This window comes from Cyrtonyx montezumae, unplaced genomic scaffold (genome assembly GCF_038088225.1).
Source record: "Cyrtonyx montezumae isolate F1298 unplaced genomic scaffold, pur_monq_1.0 scaffold_17, whole genome shotgun sequence".
Taxonomy (NCBI): Eukaryota; Metazoa; Chordata; class Aves; order Galliformes; family Odontophoridae; genus Cyrtonyx; species Cyrtonyx montezumae.
Genome location: NW_027071903.1, coordinates 6,697,445 through 6,716,849, shown reverse-complemented (window position 1 = coordinate 6,716,849; position 19,405 = coordinate 6,697,445). Strand labels below are relative to the sequence as shown.

Below are 19,405 nucleotides of genomic sequence, written 5' to 3'. Positions count from 1 at the left end.
AGACAAGGGATACAAGGGAAATCTGGGATGGAGGCATGGAGCAGAGGGGCAAGAAGGGCCGTGATAAGGGAAGTGGGAGCAAAACTGAACCTGAGCTAGGAAAAGCATTACTTACTGCACTCTGGTTATTTTGCTTAGGCTGGTTCTCAGACGTTCTTCAGGAGCAGACTGATCTGTGCCTCCTCTGCTGACTCATTCCACTGACTTACAGAGCACACAAAAATCAAGAAGAACGAATCCAGGTATCAAGAGATCTGCCCCTGCTCCTTGCATCCTAAAAAGGAACTTGTTAGTGTCACCTATGAAAGAGTGGTAGCTTTACTTCAGTGATAGAATGATCCCAGTAGGTGCAGAGGATCGCTTTTGCTGGCAAGCATTAAGCATGTTTTTCTCCGATTTATCTTCCCAGTATGATTCATTCCACTCATCCACTCGAAAAAATATGCTCAGGGTCATCTCATCTGCTTGCACAGCGAAGTCCATCACCATACTGATAGATCAGGGTTCAATTTCTTGCCCAAATACAGACAACAAGGAGGTGCATACAAATTCTGTCCCGGACTTAGTGTCTCTGGAAATGACAAAGCAGATCTATACAGGCCAGCTGACAATTCCTACAGACCCCCAACCTCCCAATACCAGAACAGAATGGGATCTAAATACAGACAGTGGAGACCTAAGTTAGAACAGGAAATCGTTCCACTCGCAACAAATCATGTCTTGGAGAGCGCTGCTATCCTACAGAACCAACCCTGTGATTCAGTCCTTCAAAGGGACAAAGGAAATTACACGGGGATGAACAGCACAGGGACAGTTAAGCACTTCAGATGCTTCTACCTTTATATGCTGTCATGGGGAGTGTCTCCATGCACCTTTATGTGTCCTGCTGAAAGAACCCCTCACCCCTCCCCAGCACATCCCTGCTGTGACAAAGGCCGCAGTGCCCACTTGGTTACCCCAGCTTATCAACATAGCTCCTGAACAGTAGTTCTGAGCAAGACTTTTGGTTTTTCAGACTGGTAAGCCTAACTGCTTCCACTTGGACTAAATCAAATGCTTCTCAGGCTTCCCTGTCTAAACCACACTGATCCTCCTTGGCTTTTTGGCTGTATTTTATGAAATATCTGATGTCCTCTGTCTCTAGAGGACAATTAGCTGCTGCTACAAAAGGACGAACCATATGATCTCATGCACGTCTTTCAACTCTGCCTTTTGAGGTTTCCAGAATTTTTCCCGAGATTTTTATTTGTTCCCAAAGAACCCTTTATATACCCAATAGTTTGCCCTGTTGGCACTGCTCAGGCTAAAAAGATACTGGCTCTCCTGCAAGCCTTGTCACTCCTGAATTTCAGGTGCTACATGCACAGGTGTTTCTCTTCCAGAGGAAGAGTGCATGGAAACATCCAAAAAGAAGAAAATATTTAAAAATCCCCAACATTCACTCTTACCCTTAGTGACCAAACACTAACTCTGCTTAGTTGTACCCAAGCATTACCCACCATTGTGCTTCTTCCTCTCCCATGATTCCCAGCAGACACCATCCCACCTCCCTGCCTACATATGCATGTTTTTTTTCCATAATCCTCAACTGCCTTTGCTGCTTCTAGAAGAGGCTGATTCTGAAATATCCCTTTCAAAGCTGGGATGGATGTTTCCAGATGGGGTTTATTAAGTCCCTGTGGCAGCTATTTCCAAGGTTGCTTTGTCATATATCTCCTTGTGAGAGATTTAAGCATGGCAGAGAGGCTTTGCAGATAAAGATTTGAATTGCAACCTTTACACCAGAAGTGTAATAGGAACATCGGGGAATTAAATAAAATTATATTTTTCCTAGATGTCTGCTTAAAGAGGAAATGCAGGATTTTATGGATGCCCCAGAGACAAACTATTACATTACACTCCTCACAGTTCTTATTTGAACACTGTATATTCAAGCACCTCAAATAGCACAGAATCATTCATAAAAAATGGGCAAGAGAGACTGTGTCCCATCAATATTTCAAGCTTGGTTATCAAATCAAGAGGAAGCCGCGAGTTCTGCTTCAGACCAACATTTGCAGGTTTGATATGACTGTTTGGCAGTTTAGTTTCTTTTTTTCCCCTCTGCATTCTCATTGTCTTTAATATTTTATATAACCTTCCAGTTGATGGTTATTGTAATATTTATTAATTTTTTTTTACTTGGCTGCACTAACCAGTTTGCTCCTTTTTCTTTCAGCAGGGAGGAATTCACACTCATTTGCTATTTGCGGGGTGATGACATAGTGTGAAGAAGGAGTAATGATGACTGACTGATAGAAGACACCATATGTTCTTTTCATTTTTCTCTGTGCTATTTCATGAGAGAGGAATCAAGACTCAATATAAGAAGAGCTTTCCAGTAACATACAATATAAAACAAAATCTATGATTTTTTTTGCAAATAATTGGCAGGATTGGGGAAATATTGTTTTTCTAAGGCATTTGGACAGCATTGCTATAAATATCAGGCCGCAAAGCGCTGAGAGAAATAATTTCTATAAGAAATATTTTACATGCATCTAAGCACCAAAAGCAGCTTTATAGTTAAATTTCACTCTCGCCTTAATGCCTTTCAGTTTTTCACAGTAAAGTGTCCAAAAACAGATGCTGCTAATCATTAAACAAAGGTTAGGAATTCCTCCCAGTCTGAACGGACGCTGCATATAATCCCATTTATTATGTGACAGTCTGTAATACAAGACAACCAACAACCTCGACCATCAACAGCTGCCAGTACTGCCAGAGCCAGCACTGTGTGTGGGGATGCTTCCTTACACACCCATTGTACGAGTTGGCACAGCCACCAAGACCAGTGGCTTTCTTCAGCACACCTTGCATTAGCTTTAGAATGTTTCAGCCTTAAAGAAATAAGGAATTTCATTTTCGATAAAGATGTGAAAAGCTTTCACTGTTATAACCCATGTACTTAACAATACTCTTTTCTTATGAACTCCTGAATATTTTTAGTTGCTTTCCCCCACTTCTTCAATCAACCCTCTCAAACCAAGGCTGTCTGATTTTTGCTCTTCCTCTTAACTTCACAGCAGCCACTAACTAAAACCAGACCGCATCCAGAGCCATGCACGTATCTGCTCATGTTATTAGGCAGTCAGGAGCAGAAACAAAGAAGTAAACAAAAGGGATTCATGGTGCCTTCTGTTCCATTAGAGACAAAGAGAGAAGGAAAAAAAAAATCAATCCTCCTAAACACAAAAATTAACTCAAGAAACCATTGCTTTGAGATACCTTTTCACATTTTTTGCTAGTAATGGAGACAAAACACGACAGCAAACCCTCCAAGGCAAGGGGCAGCAACTCCCCAGCACCACACCTAGAGCCAGGACTCAGGCTTGGTGTCAAGCTCATCCATTTAACACCTTTATCATAACATGAGCCAGGAAAAGTTTCTTGATGCACAGCCACCCCTCAGCACAGCATTCCCCAACTCACCTGCCAGACACATCAGGGGATGCTTGAATTCCCGCTCCGTAACTCAGCACACCTGCCCCGGTTAGCATGACTTCCTCACGCTGTTACAGCCCAGGCATCCTGCATCACAAAGAGTATGACAGTAGAAGTTCAAGAGGAGGTTTCCGTGGAAGGAATGTGTTCTATTCTGCCTTTGAACTCCCAAGTGGAATGAATGCAGTTCCCCAGAAAGCTCTGCTGTGTGCACTTCATTTTTCTGTTACAACAGAACTGCATAAAGTCAGATCACAAAAACTTCAGCCAAACACTCCATTCATCAGCAAAGCGCTGCCTACAGGATCAGGTCCCTAATCAATACTTTAATATAACACCTACTTAATTGGAATAATTGATTGCCGGGGATCAGACTAGGCATAATGTATTTCTGCTAATCTGGACAAAGGATAAATGCCATAGATTATTCATAAGACACACCTGCAACTATGCAGAGGGTGGCAGATACGACACGCAGTGAGCACCGTATGTGTGCAGCGTTCTATGGACAGGCGGTAGGGATGCCAGCACAATGCAGCGGTGCGTGCCAGCCGGGCAGGCCGGGTCAGCCCGCAGCCACGCGGTCGCAGCCGGCCGCTGCTGCACGGGACGCTCCGGGGGTTACCTCCTCACCCGGATTCTGCCTCTACCAGACTGCTTATTCCGCCGCACACCCGTGCAGGAAAAGCCTCTCCGTATTTTAGGACGGAAGACAGCCAGCAGAGAGTGCAAGAGGCCCCGTCTGCGCACTCACCGCGCAGTTTGCAGCCCAATTCCCAGACCTGGCACCCTGGCCCCGCTGCGCCCCGGCTGCCACAGCCGCTCGGGTTCATCGCACAAGGTCACTGCCACCGCCACCGCCGCGCGGCGCCCACCCAGCCGCCCCAGCCCCGCCGCTCCCCAGCGCTGCGCTCCCACCCGCGCGGGACCGCTCTCCTCTGCTGCTCTGCAAATCCATCTATTTTCAATCCCGTCGCAGAACCGCAGACCGGAGGAGGACATGACTGGCAGGCAGCTCGCACCTGCACATAGCTATGCGGAGCCTCCCTGCCGGCTCCCTCCCGGAAAGCGGCATCCCGGCGGCTTCCCCAGCTCGGGACCCCTCTCCCCGGCCGGTAACTTTCCGTGGGGGTCGCGGCTCCCGGCGCCGCTTTACCCTTCAGACCCCGCGCTGACGGCTGCGGGAGAGGGGGGGGTTCGGGCGCGGCGCCTCGAGCTCGCCCCACACCCGCGGGGCCCGGCGCGGCCCCGCCCGCGGAGAAGGGCTGAGGCGGCGCGGCCGCCCGGCTCCCGAGGTACGCGGCGGGGCGCGGGGCGGGAGCCGGGCGCGGCGGCGCGGGGGCGGGGCGGGGCGGCGGCTGCCGGAGCTGCGGGCGCTCGTCCCGCCGCGCTGCCTCCTCCCGCCCGCGGAGCAGCGCCGAGCCGAGGATGCGCTGAGCCCGCCGCAGGTGAGTGGCTCGTTCCCCGTTCATCCCGCATGGGTTCCCCCCCCCCACCCGCGCCCCAACTTTTCCCCGCGTCACTTCGGGAAAGTGCCCAAACTTGCGGCGGGGCCGCCCGGACCCCCGTCTCGGGAGCGCGGATACCGGCGCCGGGGGCCGCGCGAGGAGCGGGAGCGGCCCGGCGGGTGCGGACTCGGGGCGCGGAGCGGCCGCACCGGGAGCGCAACTTGGGGCGGTGGGAGCGGGTTGGGGCCGGCGCTGCTCCGGGTGCGTGCCTCCTTGGTCCGGGTCGTTTTTTGTCGGGAAAATAACGGGGTGCGAAAGAAACAAGTTCAGCGCCTTGGAAATGCAGTTCACCCGGAGTTCACGTTGTGCATCGGCGGAAGGGACAGCGATGCGCTGTTCGTGCCGGGAGTTGCCGCGCAGGGTAACGGGGCTGCGGGTCGGGCTCCGGCCCCGGTCAGCGCCCGCCGGTGGGAAACCGGGTACCGGATTGAGGACAGCCGGCGGGGCGGGGCAGGGCGGGGCGGTCCCGGCCCCTCCGCGGCTGGGGCTGTCCCGATGCAGTGTGCGAGCAGCGGGGACGGAGCGGGACCCGCCGGAGCGCCGTGTCTGTGCGCGGTTGGAGGGGTTAGGGAAGCCCCATTCAGTGGCATTGATACTGCTTTGTCTGCAGCCGATCTGTGCTCCGTGCAGATCTCCATGCTTGCAAAAACCAGATATGCTCTTTTTTTTTTTTTTCTTGTTCTGTTTATATTAGAAGCTTACCCCAAACCGCTTGTTTTTTTATTGCCAGATTTAAAAGTTGCGATTCTTCAGAGAATAGGCAGCGTGCACAGTGCCAGAGAGAGGGATGAATGGGAAATGTGCGCGGTCTCATAAGTGAAGATCAGAATTAGAGCCTCTAATCCCTTTTGTTTGTTAACGGTGCTCCCATGTGATGAGGGCTGTCCCCAGCTCATCCCGGGAATGTTTCACTGCCAACTGCCTGGCATCTCTTCAATTCCTTCCACGTCCCCGGGATTTCTCCTTTCCAGGAGCAGGCCACAGCAGCTCTGTGTCAGGGATAACTGCTCAGCTCTCCTTTTGAATTCATGAGCTTCCAAATTGAACTTCTGCTGACACCTGCTACCTGCCCTGCTGGAGCAGGGTGACAGCGGCACGGGGCTGCGGGAGCACTGCTACTGAGTCAAGTAAATCGGGAACAAAAATCGCTGTCAGGTGCCCGGGCCAGAGCACCTGACACGTGGAGTTCTGGACCTGGGGCTGCTAAAACCTAATCAAACTGTAGCCCTGATGGAGCGAACTTCCAACAGCAGTCACCGATAAGAATTAAATCCATAGCGCAGACAGCAACAGAGATTAATCATCATCATCATCAATTAGCTGATGGAATCAAACAGAACAAAATCAGTGTAAACAAAAACCTGTCTCCCCTCCCCCCCAGATCTCATCCCACCCTTATTTATCTGCTGTCAGGGATGTTTTCTGAGCGTAGCTTCCAAGCACCAAAAAATTTACCAAGTGTCATAACATAAGGTCAAGACTTAATTATTTATACAGAAGCATCGATTGCTGCGTGGGGCTGATTTATTTATGAACCACCAGAGCTGTGCAATGAGGCTGTGAGCCCCGGTGCCCCACACTGAGTGGGTCTGGGAAGGTGCCCATGCCCGCTGTGCCCAGGCTGCGTGGAGCAGCTTTGCTGCACCGTTCAAGTCCTGAAACCAGAACGTGGCTGGGGAAATCTCACGTGTATCTGCCGCATCTCAGTAATGAACATTTACTGATTATGGATTATCTTGAGAATTTAGCTTTTTAAACATTATTCAAATTTTTATGTTTATGTAAGCTAATAATACTGATGAGATTCAGTAACTACTCTTTGCCTTATGGTATTTGAAAAGTGCGTCCGCTGGGCTTATCTCAGCATCTTCCAGAAGCACTTTTGAAATACTAAAATAGAATTTTTCCGCCTGAAAAAAAAAGTATCGGTACCCAGTATAATGCTCTTTGCTCACAATTAATGCCAAAAATCAATTTGCTAACATGCTTTTTATGTTTCTGCTGATCACAAACAGGATGGCACAGTAAAAGCTTTTATTGCCATCTGATTAGTCCATGGTGGTACTGAGTAAACAGCCGGGGCTGGCAGGGCTGCTGAGCGCCTGCGCTGAGTGCGTTGGGTGCTGAGAAGGATCAGGCCCGCAGGCTTTCCAACAGCTGGATAGAAGTAATGAACATACATTGGGATATTCCTGGCCTCTAGCGAAGGGTTAATTACAGGCAGACTTTCGCATTTTTCTAGCTGTTAATAGAAATGGTGCTGCTGATCTTATTTACATGACTGCGTTTTGAGTAGGGAGATGACTAACTTATTATACGGTGGGGAAAAAAGAAGTGGACTACAGGAAGAGAGGGGTGGGAAGGAAAGTTGTGGTGAGAATGAGCAGAGTGAGGAGGGAAGGCTTCTTTTGCTCTCCTGTCATCGTCTCCTAACACTCTTTGCTCCATGACCCTGTGTGCTTTAGTGCTGAAGAACTGTTGGAAGCGTGAGGATATCCCGGGCAGCTCGTGATCCCTCTGAACTTCATGGCAGGGCTCCACTTTGGCAAGAGCAAGTCAATAAGCTTTCCTGCATATCCACTATACTGCCCCTACTGATCTTACACTGAGGCAATTCATCACTGTATTTCAGTGATAAAAATACTAAAATAGCATTTCAGTGAGTTTATAAAAGGGTGTAAATTATAGCTAGAAGTACAGATGGATTGTCCACTTCTTCAAAGACCAATTAAGACATTAAGAGCGTGGGGAAATATTGATAGACATTAACCAATCAATGAGAAAATGAAAATTTAGGACCCAGTTCTGTTATATGTTTCTCAAACACCCTCTGGATCTTGCCCAGAGCATGTGAAAAATGAAAGATTAATAGTATTTCTTGCAGGCGGGACCAGTCAGCTGCTTGTGTATTTTTATGGTATACTGGGTATATTTATAGCATTTAGTAATGCCAGCAATGCTCAGTATGAAGAGTAACAGATGAATGCATTGTGAAACAAGGCACTAGCAAGGCAGGTGGGAAATGATTTCCAAAATATTGCAGTAACCAGGCAGGGAGAAATGCCTTAAGATGCTAAACGTGAAATAATAGACGTTAAGTGGTTTTAGCCAAAGTCAGGGTAGACCTTCAGGTTGGTTTCAGGCTGTGCGAGACCGAGCCCAGCCCATGCCTTACACAGAAGAGGAAAGCCAGTGCTCACCGCGTGTGGATCCTGGCAAAGATGGCTTCCACGCTGCTCTGTTCCCATGGAAAGACAGAAATGATGATGAGATCGCAGTTGAGAGTGCAGAGGAGAAAGGAGGGGAATAAAATTGTATTGGCTCAACTGCAAGAAGCAAATCACAGATTTCCCTAATCAGACAGATGATGCCTAACTAGGGCACAAAGCAAATCACAAAGGAAGGTGGCAGATTTCACAAATTAGTCATGGCAAAAATGGTGAATTTCACAGCTTGAAGTGAATTCACTTTACAGAATGAAACAGCGCAAAATGATTAAGAGCTCTAACTGATAGAAGTAATGAACATGTGAGCCTTAGTCATCACGTGGCAGCTGACACTTCTTCCCGGCTTCAGGGGAGCAACACCTTCAGCCTCTTCCTGCTTCTGGTTGAGACTGAGATCAAATGAGGACAGCCTCAAAAAGAGTCCATTGCAAATCTGTTGGAGAGAAACTGGACCAGGGCACAAGCACAGCAGTCCCAGTAGCACTGCAGCAGACACTCAGCAAGAAGAGGCTCTGCAGGCTCCACCTCTACTCCCAATGCCACTTGAGCTGAGGGCACATGCATGCCAAGAGCCCTGCCTTCACAGCATGACCTCACACGTGAGAGGTGCTGGAGTAAGAGGGACACTTGCAGCACAGTTGCTGACATGCTGGGGACAACCTCCCAGATCTGGCAGGGCCACTCTGGGGACTGTTTGGTGCTGGCCTGTGACACAGTGTGGTAGATAGATGTGCCACAGCAGACAGCCCTTAAACAACAGACCGAGCAATGGTTTTCTTCCAAAACTGACCCAATTTCCCTTCCTTCAGTGGATGAAGACTAATGTCAGAAGCCTCACAGGTGCTGCTGCATGACTTCTGTTAGCAAAACATTTCAATAGCTGTAACAGCACATTTTCAAGGAAAGCTGTGTTATTAAGTACTGAAACCTTCTGCTAGCATTTGTATTCCTGCTTAGAGTGAGATAAAAAATTATGGAGAAAAACGTCACCACTGTGTCTTAATTCTTTTGTTTCAACATATGCTCTTCTATCACAGTTATTGAAAATCCATACAGCAAAATGCAAACAAAGCGAGCTAATACCAACCAGAGAGTGCAGCATCAGCCTCCATCAAAACCTCTCCCCCTTCCCAGCAGACCATGGGCCAGCCCTGCTGGAGTGCCCAGAGCAGGGTGACTCTCAGGCCGCCAGGAGGTTAACAAACCCATCCCTGGCTGAGCTCAAACTGAAGCAGAGCCACAAACCCCTTGGAGAGAAGTGTGTGCCAGCTTTCCTGTGTTTATTGAGGGCATTCCAGCAAAGTCAGCTCTGCTGAATGCAGCTGTATTAATATCATGCAGGGTGGGGGGAAGCTGTTAAAGTTGCCAGGACAAAAGCCATGGAAGAATGTAATAGGGCAATGCCAGTTCCTTCAGGTCCCACCTGGAAGTTGTTATCAAGCCACAGGAGACAGAGGAGCACCTGTATCCCTGAACAGGGTATGTGTATCAGCCATGCACTGGCCAGCCATACCTCGGGTGGGCACTGTACAGTCTCAGCTCCACTGCTCCTGACCCAGAGGGAGGATTAAAACTGCACTCAGAGGAAACAACCTAAGAGGAATTGATCACTATTGAACAAGGATGGGAAGACAAAGTTTGAAAAGAATTAGCATTTCTAAAGGAATGCCCTTGGACTCCTGGTAGGGAATTAGAAAGGACTTAAAAAAACTCAAAAAAAAAAAAAAAAGGCAGGGGATGGGGAGAAGCCCTCTTCTCTGGAATTGATTTTTTTTAAAACTTGGCAGATTTAAGAAGCCTTTCAGTAACATTTTGTGGATCAATGCTAATTTGATGCATCGGAGCTCAGCACTGTGCCAATTCACTGTCAAACTGATATTAACTAGGCACTTTTGTGAGCATGTTTATAGCTCAAGGCCCATTAAATATGCAGACCTGACAATTACAGCACCTCCCTTAAAATATTTAATTTGAGATGTATATCACAGCACACACAAATGGCCTTTTGCTCTTCATCAGAGAGCAGCTTGGCTCCATGGAGGTGCTGTCCTTGCCCCAGGAGTGAAGCTGGAGGCTGCATGTGGTGTTGCTGGCAGTGGTGTGACTGCCACAGCACTCAGCAGAACCAGTCTTCTGGCCACAGCCACCCAGGAACCCAAGCTGGTAGAAGTCAGCTAGCTGCTGTCAGCGTCACTCATTGAGAGAGCAGTAATTATTCACGTTGGTGAAGGTTGCAGGATCAGTTACATAAACTTTCAGAGTGGTTTCTGAATTGAATGCCTGCAAGCTGACATTCACCTATAGGTGGGAGCTAAGTGAAAGTTGCTTTATTTTTCAACAATTCCGAGTTGGAACCAAAGCTATGGAACATGCTGGTATTTAAATCTGGGTCCCTTTTAATTTCTTTAAAACCTGCTCATAAATAGTTAGAGAAATGATGGCTTTTCTTTCTGTTCCAATGCACAAATGATCCCTTCTGAGTTTGGAGAATCAAAGCAGCAGTTAGCTAGCAATGCATGGATGTGGATCACTAACTTCAGACAGCCATGTCTGAGCATTTGATTTAACGCACTTTCATTTTTTTATCCTGAAATGGGGATACTGCTTAACATAAAGATCAATTAATTTTTCTGTTGCTTTCAAGTTCTTTAATGGGAGATGCCACATAATTATGTAATAGACTTTCAGAGTTTTTTGCATGACCTGCTTGATCTACTTAAAGCATATAAATCAGTATGAGCTGAATTAGTAAAATAGTTTCAGAACTCTAAAGGCTGTACCAGAAGTTAGACTAGTACATAAGAAGGAATTAATACAATATTGCTCTTTCATTTGGCAAAGAGCAAACTAATTTTTGGTTCCTGATCCTTTGATCATCTCATTTCTGAGGAATCACAAAATCCATTTGTGAAGAGATCCATGAAATAGAGGAAGAAATTGTAGAAGTATCATTGTGGCCAGTAAAATGTGTGAATCTGCAGGCACATACAAGGAAGGATACCATGAATCTCCTCCTTGTGTTGCAGTTCAAAATAGCAGTTATTTTCTTCATTTCAGTGAATGCCAAAGGCTCACAGAAAGGAGTGCTCACAGAACACAGCCCTTGTTTCTTGTAGCAGAAGTGTATCTGTTTGGTTTCTCATGCAGGAGAAATGATAGCCTTGTCCCAGTCTGCAGTGACTGCAACCCACTCATTGGGAGGTGACTCTGGTACTGGGAGGTGGAGGTGGGTGGGTAACAGAGCACGACCACATGCCATTTCACGTCTCCCATGGAAGAACTTCCATCCAACATGCACATGTTCTAGGGAAGCTTCATTCCCTTCTATCTCTACCAGGTTTCATAAAGACTTGTATTCTTTCAGCTTTCCCCAAAAGCATCCTTTACCACACCTATATCTCAAAAACCTCAGCTCTCCAACAAAAGCTAATTGTTACTTCTCAAGCTTTTCTTCACAAGAGCTGTTCTGATCAGCCACACCCCTGGCCTTCCCTGCTAACCAGACCCTGCCTCTTAGCCAAGTCCTGGGACAGCGCTTGGAAGAACTGCTTACAACTCTCAAGCAAAGTGATTCACCTCTACTTGTTAGTTACAGATGTGAGATTAACTGAGCGAGCTGCTGCCCACCACATGGTTGCTCTCTCCTGCCTGCATCCAGCCCTCCCTTAGCTCTTGCATCCCCCTGTGGCATCCCACCACCCAGCTTAGTGCCAGCACAGCAGGGGCTGCCCTGGCACTCAATGCATCTGCTCTTCCTTCATAGATGAGGGCAGGGGATTTCCTTTCAAGCTTCCCCTTTGCCCACAGATTGTCAATAATCATACTGTGCATCTTAAACAGGGTCTCAGAGTTAATGGTGCGGCAGCTAGATGCAGAGATTTTATGATACTGAAAATTTACATGGATCATTTCTTATTTTTTTTCTCCAACACCTTTGTTCTAAACTTTTCTAACCTTAGAATAATTAATTCCTCCTTTCTTCGTACAGATTATTTTTCTAATGCCTTGAAACAGCACAGGCTACATTGCTTTGTTTATGCTGCAACTTCTGGAGGACTCAGTGTGTCCCCAGAGCATTAGATACTGCATGTAACAATGGCAGCCAGTGGCTGGAGCAGAGAGCTCCTGTGACGGTCTTCTACTCCTGCACCTTACATAGGGGATCTCCAGCACTGATGGCAGTCTGGAAATCAGCTGCACTGTATTGCACCAACTACAACACTATTAAGCTTTGTTGAGCATTTTTAACTCAGAATACCAGAATGAGCTCATTCAGTCTTCAGTTTATAGAGAGAAGAGGCTGAATTAAGATCAAGAGTTTATCTGAAGTCTCCTATAACATTGGCATGTTGCTAGCAGAGAAATTAATCTGGTTCCCATAAATATTTGATAGTGTTCTATCATCATCCTCATCATCACTTTGGGCTGGCTGGAAGACACCCCCCCTTCCCCCTCCAGTGATCGCAATCTGTCTTGGAGTCATAGCAGAAAGTCAGTCAGTGATATTTCAATCAGTTCTTATAACAAATTCCATTCAAATTCTGTCTGGAAGGGAGTTAAGGTTTGATCCAGCTGCTCAGAGAATGATATGCTAAATGCAGCTTCCTGGGGGCTTGGCTGCAGCCCAGCTCTCTGTAATTTATAGCTCTCCTTCCCAATTCCAGCAGTGACCTTGGGACCTACCCAGGCACATGGCTGAAGTTCCCTGGCTGCCCACGATCCATCCAGGAGCCCTCCAGCCCTGCCCAGTACCTTGGCAGCCCCGCAGCAGGGAAGGGCACAGCACAGGCAGCAGGTAACAGCGCCCAGCAGGCATCCCTCTGCTTGTACCAGTGATCAGAGCACTGGTCTTAAGTGACAGAGATTATTAGCTAACTTCAAAGCACGAAATGAATTTACAGAAGAGGGTTAAATTATATTAGCCAAAGGCATTTTCCGTATAGATAGCTAGAAGAGAGTGATAATTGCTGATCTCCAAACAGTTGTTGTGCCCTTTGTATTCACATGGGAAAAAAAATAACTTGGACGATTATTAACATGAGATTTCAAAAAACTTCTGATGTTATTACTGTTCGTAGCTATAGTAGCTGTGGGTGCCTGAGATGCTTTACTGAGAAATGCATGTCCACAGCCAGAGGAGCTGATAACTTAGATCGTAACGTATGACATTTATAACAGGAAAATTGTGTGATTCAGAGAAGTTATTGCCCCTTGAAGATTACATTCATTATAGACTATAACAGAGATACGTCTTTAGAATGACTGCAGTTTCTCTCATTTAAATAGCTATTCAGGAATACAATTGTTCAAGCCTATGTATGTAACTGCAGATTGTTTTATCAAATTATTGAATGAAGGCAACTCTGGGAAAGTCTTGCAGACCCCTGCTACTTTTCTGTGCCGCCCTGTCCACATGTTTCAAGGAGATCCCTTCCATAAGTAGATACTTTTCCTATCTAGATTTCTTACGATGGAGAATACTTAAAATAATTTTAAAAGTCACTTTTTTTTTTAATTATTTCTGATTTGTTAATTCACTCGTGATTATTACAGGTTTTCTGCACAGCAAGCAATACAGAAATAGCTTTAAAACCAAAGAAATGCAGAACTTGATATGGGTTTTGGTCTGCCAAGTATTGTGTCTGATATTATCAGCAATTTGCATTACCAAAAATGGACCTCCTCTGTAATCCAATTGTCCTTTACATAGATCCCTTTTGAAAGTTCTCTATTGCCTGTTGTGAAGCCATCAGAGAATCATTACATTAAGTAGTTCTTTGTAAACAAGAAACCAGCGAAACAGAAAAAGTCCCTGCGCAAAATGCTCATCACCGAGATACCCCTGGCAAAGTGCTCATCAGCTGCCTGGAGCTGTCTTAACACCTGTGAACTTCAACTGGAGAACACCAGCATAGGCTCATCAGGCTTTTCACTTTTACTCATAACAAACTCTCAGAACTGTACGAGATTGATTCTCTGCTGCTGCTACAATACTGCTGCTGTACTAGATGCAAGGGCTCACATTTGAATGTGGGGTGCACACAATGGATGCACATGAGCAAGCACAGCAAGAGGAAGCAGCTGGTGCAGCACAGAGCAGCCCTGCCTGGCACTGCACCTCGTGCCATACAGCACAGCCAGAGCAGGCTGCCTGACCACAAGGCACTCTTGTCATCTCAACTGGCTCTTGTGCATGTGATTAAAGCCCCCACCTCCTTTTTATTTGTTTTCCTGGGGATATGCCATCTTGCCGTTGCACAGACCTGGCAGCAATGCTACGCTGGGCGCTCTCTCTACTTAGCTATTAAACTGTCCTATTGCTTTCTTTTGTCAGGGTTTCTTCCTCCCCCCCTAATATCTCACCTAAACTTTTTCTTTCTTAGCTTCAGGCCATTGCTCCCTGGCCTACAATTTTTCTGAGACTGTGAATAATTCCCTCCCTTCGTTTCTTTTGTTACCTTGAAGGTATTTATAGACTGTGATCATGTTCCCCCTGAGCCTTCTCTTTCACCAGACTCTGAATTTAGCTTTCTCAGCCTCTTCGCATGTTATGTTCTCTAATCCATGTATCATTGCCCTCCTTTGTTTTCATCTTCTTTTGAAGGCTGGTAACCAGCAATACACAGCGTCATGGTTTTGCACAGCCATTACTTACAAGCATTCACACACAATTCCTCATTATCTGTATTACATTACCAATAAGAGCTATTGTTTTTTATATTATTTATGAAATATCACTTTTCACCAAATGTAATTTTGCAAATGAAAATATTCCACGTAACTCTCCATTCTGCTGCCAAGGTGTGAGCAGAAAGAAGCAAGGCTAACAAATGCATTTGACAGCAAGGACTCCTTGGGTCGGCCTGTGTTTGAAGCAAAAACCTTGCCTGAGTTAGATGCAGCCTTCTGCACCGGTCAGCTGCTCACCTGGGAGGAAGAGTTATCCTCAGGACTGTGCCTGTGCCCACAAGCTACACCTTTGCTCTGTTGGGAAGTAACATCAGCTACCTGGCCCAAGATACTCCATTTCTCCATTTAGCTTGTTTCCCTCAGCTTTGTAGCTGAAATGAGATCCTATGGAAAATTCTGATTTTAGTTTCATTGAAGATTGAAAGACTCAATTTTAAAACCTGACATGGAATACAAAATTCTTGGGAAAGAAATGAAATTCTGAGAAAGGAGAAGTGTTCTGTCTTGATGATTTTGATCTCCCCTGGAATCTCTGACCTGGTGGCACTGCTGGACCAGCCCCCATGACCCTACATTCAGCTGGTCCTGCTTGGACCGCACAGAAGCAAGCCACTCCTGGCTCACCTAGCCCCAGGCTGTCCCCAGCCAACCCCACAGCTCAGCTGGCTGCTGGGGCCCACAAAGCAGAGAGTCTCTTCACTTACTGCCTCCTTCCCCCCCCCCCCCCAAAAAAAAAAAAAAAGTTTGTAACAAATCCACAAAGCAAAAAGCCTCAGGAAAAGGTTGTGTCACATTGTGGCAAAGGAAACTGTGCCTGGGAGCAAGAGCTTTGTATGGGGAAAGAATTACAGCTCCCCAAGTGCAATGGGAGGGGAGAGATGAAGGGAGAAATCTGAACCTACATTTGTGAAGTTAGACTGCTGTAAGATTTCTGAGAAAATCAAAGTACTAGAAGATAGAAAAAGCCTTCTACACCATAGCAAGTGTCCCTGCGTGCATGTGCCCAGATTAGATTTCTGCACATCTCCATTCACTCTGAAGCCTCCGCAGAACCTGACAGTAATGATGTCCCTTGCAGGACAGAACGATCTATCATGCTAACCAGTGCTCTCCTGCTTCTCCCTTGTAACTTCTGTCCCTCTATTTTTACTTAGCTGTTTTTGGAAATAGAGCTGGGCTACTACTAGATTGCAAATATCACCTTATTTCTGAAAGATTATGAAAACTACCTTGCCAATAATACTGTGTTTTAAATAACTAATTCTTAGTTCTAAGAACATTAAAGAGACAAAAGAATCCCCCCAGTATCTAATTGCAATGGCTACAAGGGCTGCCATCACATAGCACATGACAAGCATTCTAAAATCAGATCTTCTGTCATCAAGCTGTACAAACATTTATTGCTAGCAATATGACAATTTTAATACAACTTCACCTGCCTGATCTGACTTCATACTACAATATGAGATGGACTACAACCATCTGCAGGGCTCATTCATGCCAGAATCAGCCTAACTGAATAATTAATTTTTATGGTCAGTGATTGAATCAAAGCTAGTGGGGGAAATAATTGCTTCAGGGATGACCCAAAGACAAGCAAGCGTTTCCCTGCAGCTCAACTCTTCAAAATTAAAAGTAATTTCAGATAAAATTATTTTTTAAGCATAAAAATATTATTTTCTGTTTAATTTTTACAGTGGTTACACAGTTACCATTCTTGTTTAAAAAAAGTTTCATTTACCAGCATTTTGTAAGTAAAAGATTTCAGCAGGGTTAAGTATGAATTACGAGAAGCTATAATCTGCCTCTCAGAGAATCTATGTTTTTAATAGAGACAAAAATACACTCTGGAAGTTTAGCGCTGCTTCTGCTTTTAGTTAATTATTAAATTCAAAACATTTGAAATATGCATAGCAAGATGACATTATTTTAATTTTCCCAGCAGAGACATTGACAGCTCTTGGATGATGCTGCACTAAACTGTCCTATTTAATGACATTTTCTTTTTAATAATCATTGATCCACGTAAATTTGTTAGCTCCTAAGCAGGAGCTCATTGCTCACAGTTCTTGTGAGAGTTCTGTCAGGGGCTGAGCGTGGCACAGAGCATTCCCAGCCATGAAAGTTTGCTGTGCAAACTGCTGTGATACCTAGGATTTTATTTGGATCCTAATTTTCTGTGGCTGTTCTAAATAAAACTGTGCAACGAAACGTATCTGCATTAGTCCCTGGATGCTGACAGCATTCAGAGAGGGAAGGTAAATCCTGAGAGGAAACATCAGTAAAATAAACTTCTTCAGAAAACAGTGTTTCCTTTCCATCCCTGAGGATGAGAAGCTCTTACCTCCACCCTACTTGGCCATAAGTATCGCTGTTTTCTGAAGTTAACATTTAAATGACTGGCTAGCCCAGGCCCTTTTTTGCACAAGGAACACAAAGTCCACGTCACCCTGCAGCCTTGCTTTTTCTTTTCACTGCCCTAGGTCTTGTTCTTGTCATCTTGAATGTTGTGAAAGCAAACACCAGCTGGAAATTAAATTGTAACCCATGGTTTAAGAGTATACACGAGGCCCTGAAAAACCTCTGCTGACATTGCAAAGTAAGTCTTGGAGTGGCTGGTGCTAAGGAGCAGCCGTGTCCTCCAGCTGCTGCACAGAGCCTTATGGAGCAAAACCCACTGCCTGCGTCTCCTCTCTGCCCTCTGGGAGAAAAGGGATCAATATTGTAGCGTGACTTCTTTCCTGTGTCCTATAGGGGAAAGGGTTAGAGAAATAAAGTCCTTTCCCAGAGAATCCCCTGGACTAGGGGAGAAGAGCCCCTCAGGATCCAGATGAGACTACTGCAGTATTTATTTATTCCTTTCCCAGTGATTCCCAGGAGCTTTCAGAGATTACTGCTCCCTTAGGAAAGTACAGCTGAGAGATGCACAGCACTGTTTCCTCCTATTCCTTCCCTCAGAATCTCCCCCGGGAAGGAAGAAGGTTTACAATCCTCTCCCTTCATCTTGCAAACCGAGCCCTGATCTTATTCTCTGCTGCTACACAAACAATAAACCAGGTTTCTCAGCATGGTTTGTCTTAGTAATATTCTATTTCTCTGTCAGACTTCAGGTCAGGTGGTAATTTTGGGTGAGGCACTATCTATAAAGACAACAAATGCAAGAAGCAATCTCAAGGCAAGGGATAAACCAGATGACCCAAGTGATTTTCTCTGTCACTACTGTCTGTGTTTCTATTATGGAATAAAGCACTGGACAAGGAGAAGGATTCAGTGCTTTGACTGTAGTGACAGATACTACCGAAGAGCCCAGCTTAGTTCATCTCCACACAGCCCTATAAGGGGCAGGCTGGTGTACCCAGCAAAGTAGCAGTATTTATCTTCTGTGCACAGCTGATCTATAGAGCACAGTGTGTTCCCTTGAAGGATGTCAGGGCCTGCAAAACTGCTTGGCCTGGTTGGCTGAGGAGTTGGGTATCTGTGTGAACTCAGAGAGTAATTCTGTCTTTCGTTCCTTATCTTGAGTCTTTGTCAGACATTTCTGTCTAGAATTAATCTCTAACACCTGCAACCTGTCCATACAGCTCTGTAAGCATTAAAATAAAGAGAGCTTTGGGGAAATGCATGGGTTGCAGGATTTCCCTTCAGTCCCAAGGGCTGCCTCAAGCATGTTCCCAGGCTGCTCTCTGCAGATCTCAGGAAAGGACGATAGCTGAACTCCTGATGCCAGCAGAAAACTCCTTCTCTAAACAGCCTATTATTAAGATCCTATTCATTATATGGTACAGGTCTTACAGGTCAATCTGTTGTTATGCTTCTCAGATGAGTACAAGTCCAGCCCTCACCAACAGCAAGCTACCAGCCTTGTGTAGCTGCTTTTTCCAGGTAACCAAAGGAAAACAACAACTTCTGAAAAGGTTTAACAAAAGGGACTGAAGATAATTACATTTATAGTTTATAAACATGAAGGTGACTTGTGGGTGTTTATACTGCTCAGACAGAAATGTTGTTAAAGGGAACAAGATGTCACAATCCTACAGCATCCTGGCCTTTTTTCTGTGAAATCTATAGTACCAAAAGGCAAATAGTTTTCCTCTCCTGTTAGCCTCTCAATTCCATTAAGAAATTCTTTTAGATTTCACTGTCTTTTTTTTCTTTTTATTCCTCTTTTTTGTTTGCTGTGTAGATAAATGCTTCACTTAAACCCCACTGCAGTCAAGGGAGTGTCTCTAAAAGACACTGGATCACATTGTCATTGTGATTTAGGGTTTCACTGATCTTACTTTATTAATTTGGTATTCTCCAAAAGATTTTAACTCTCTTACTATACGTTCATTGAATTGTTTAAAATGAGTGGCTCTCGGTCTCCATTGCCATACTAAAAGGAAATAGAGAGCTTGCTGTTATTACCATGCGAGCTAGGCAGTCTGAACACTGTCTCTTAGCCAGATGTAAATCCACAATTATAAATCACCACAGGAAGGGGAATGGCAATCACTG

The 19,405-nt window shown here is 45.6% G+C and overlaps 1 protein-coding gene across 1 annotated transcript in view; it reads left to right on the top strand.

Annotated features, from left to right (window-relative positions):
* The first annotated feature begins 4,858 nt into the window (after positions 1–4,858).
* Positions 4,859–19,405, top strand: part of CHST8 (carbohydrate sulfotransferase 8) — a 169,101-nt gene continuing 154,554 nt past the window's right edge. The window contains exon 1 of the mRNA XM_065733177.1: positions 4,859–4,931. The gene's annotated coding sequence lies outside the window, so the exon portion shown is untranslated. The remainder of the gene's footprint in view (positions 4,932–19,405) is intronic.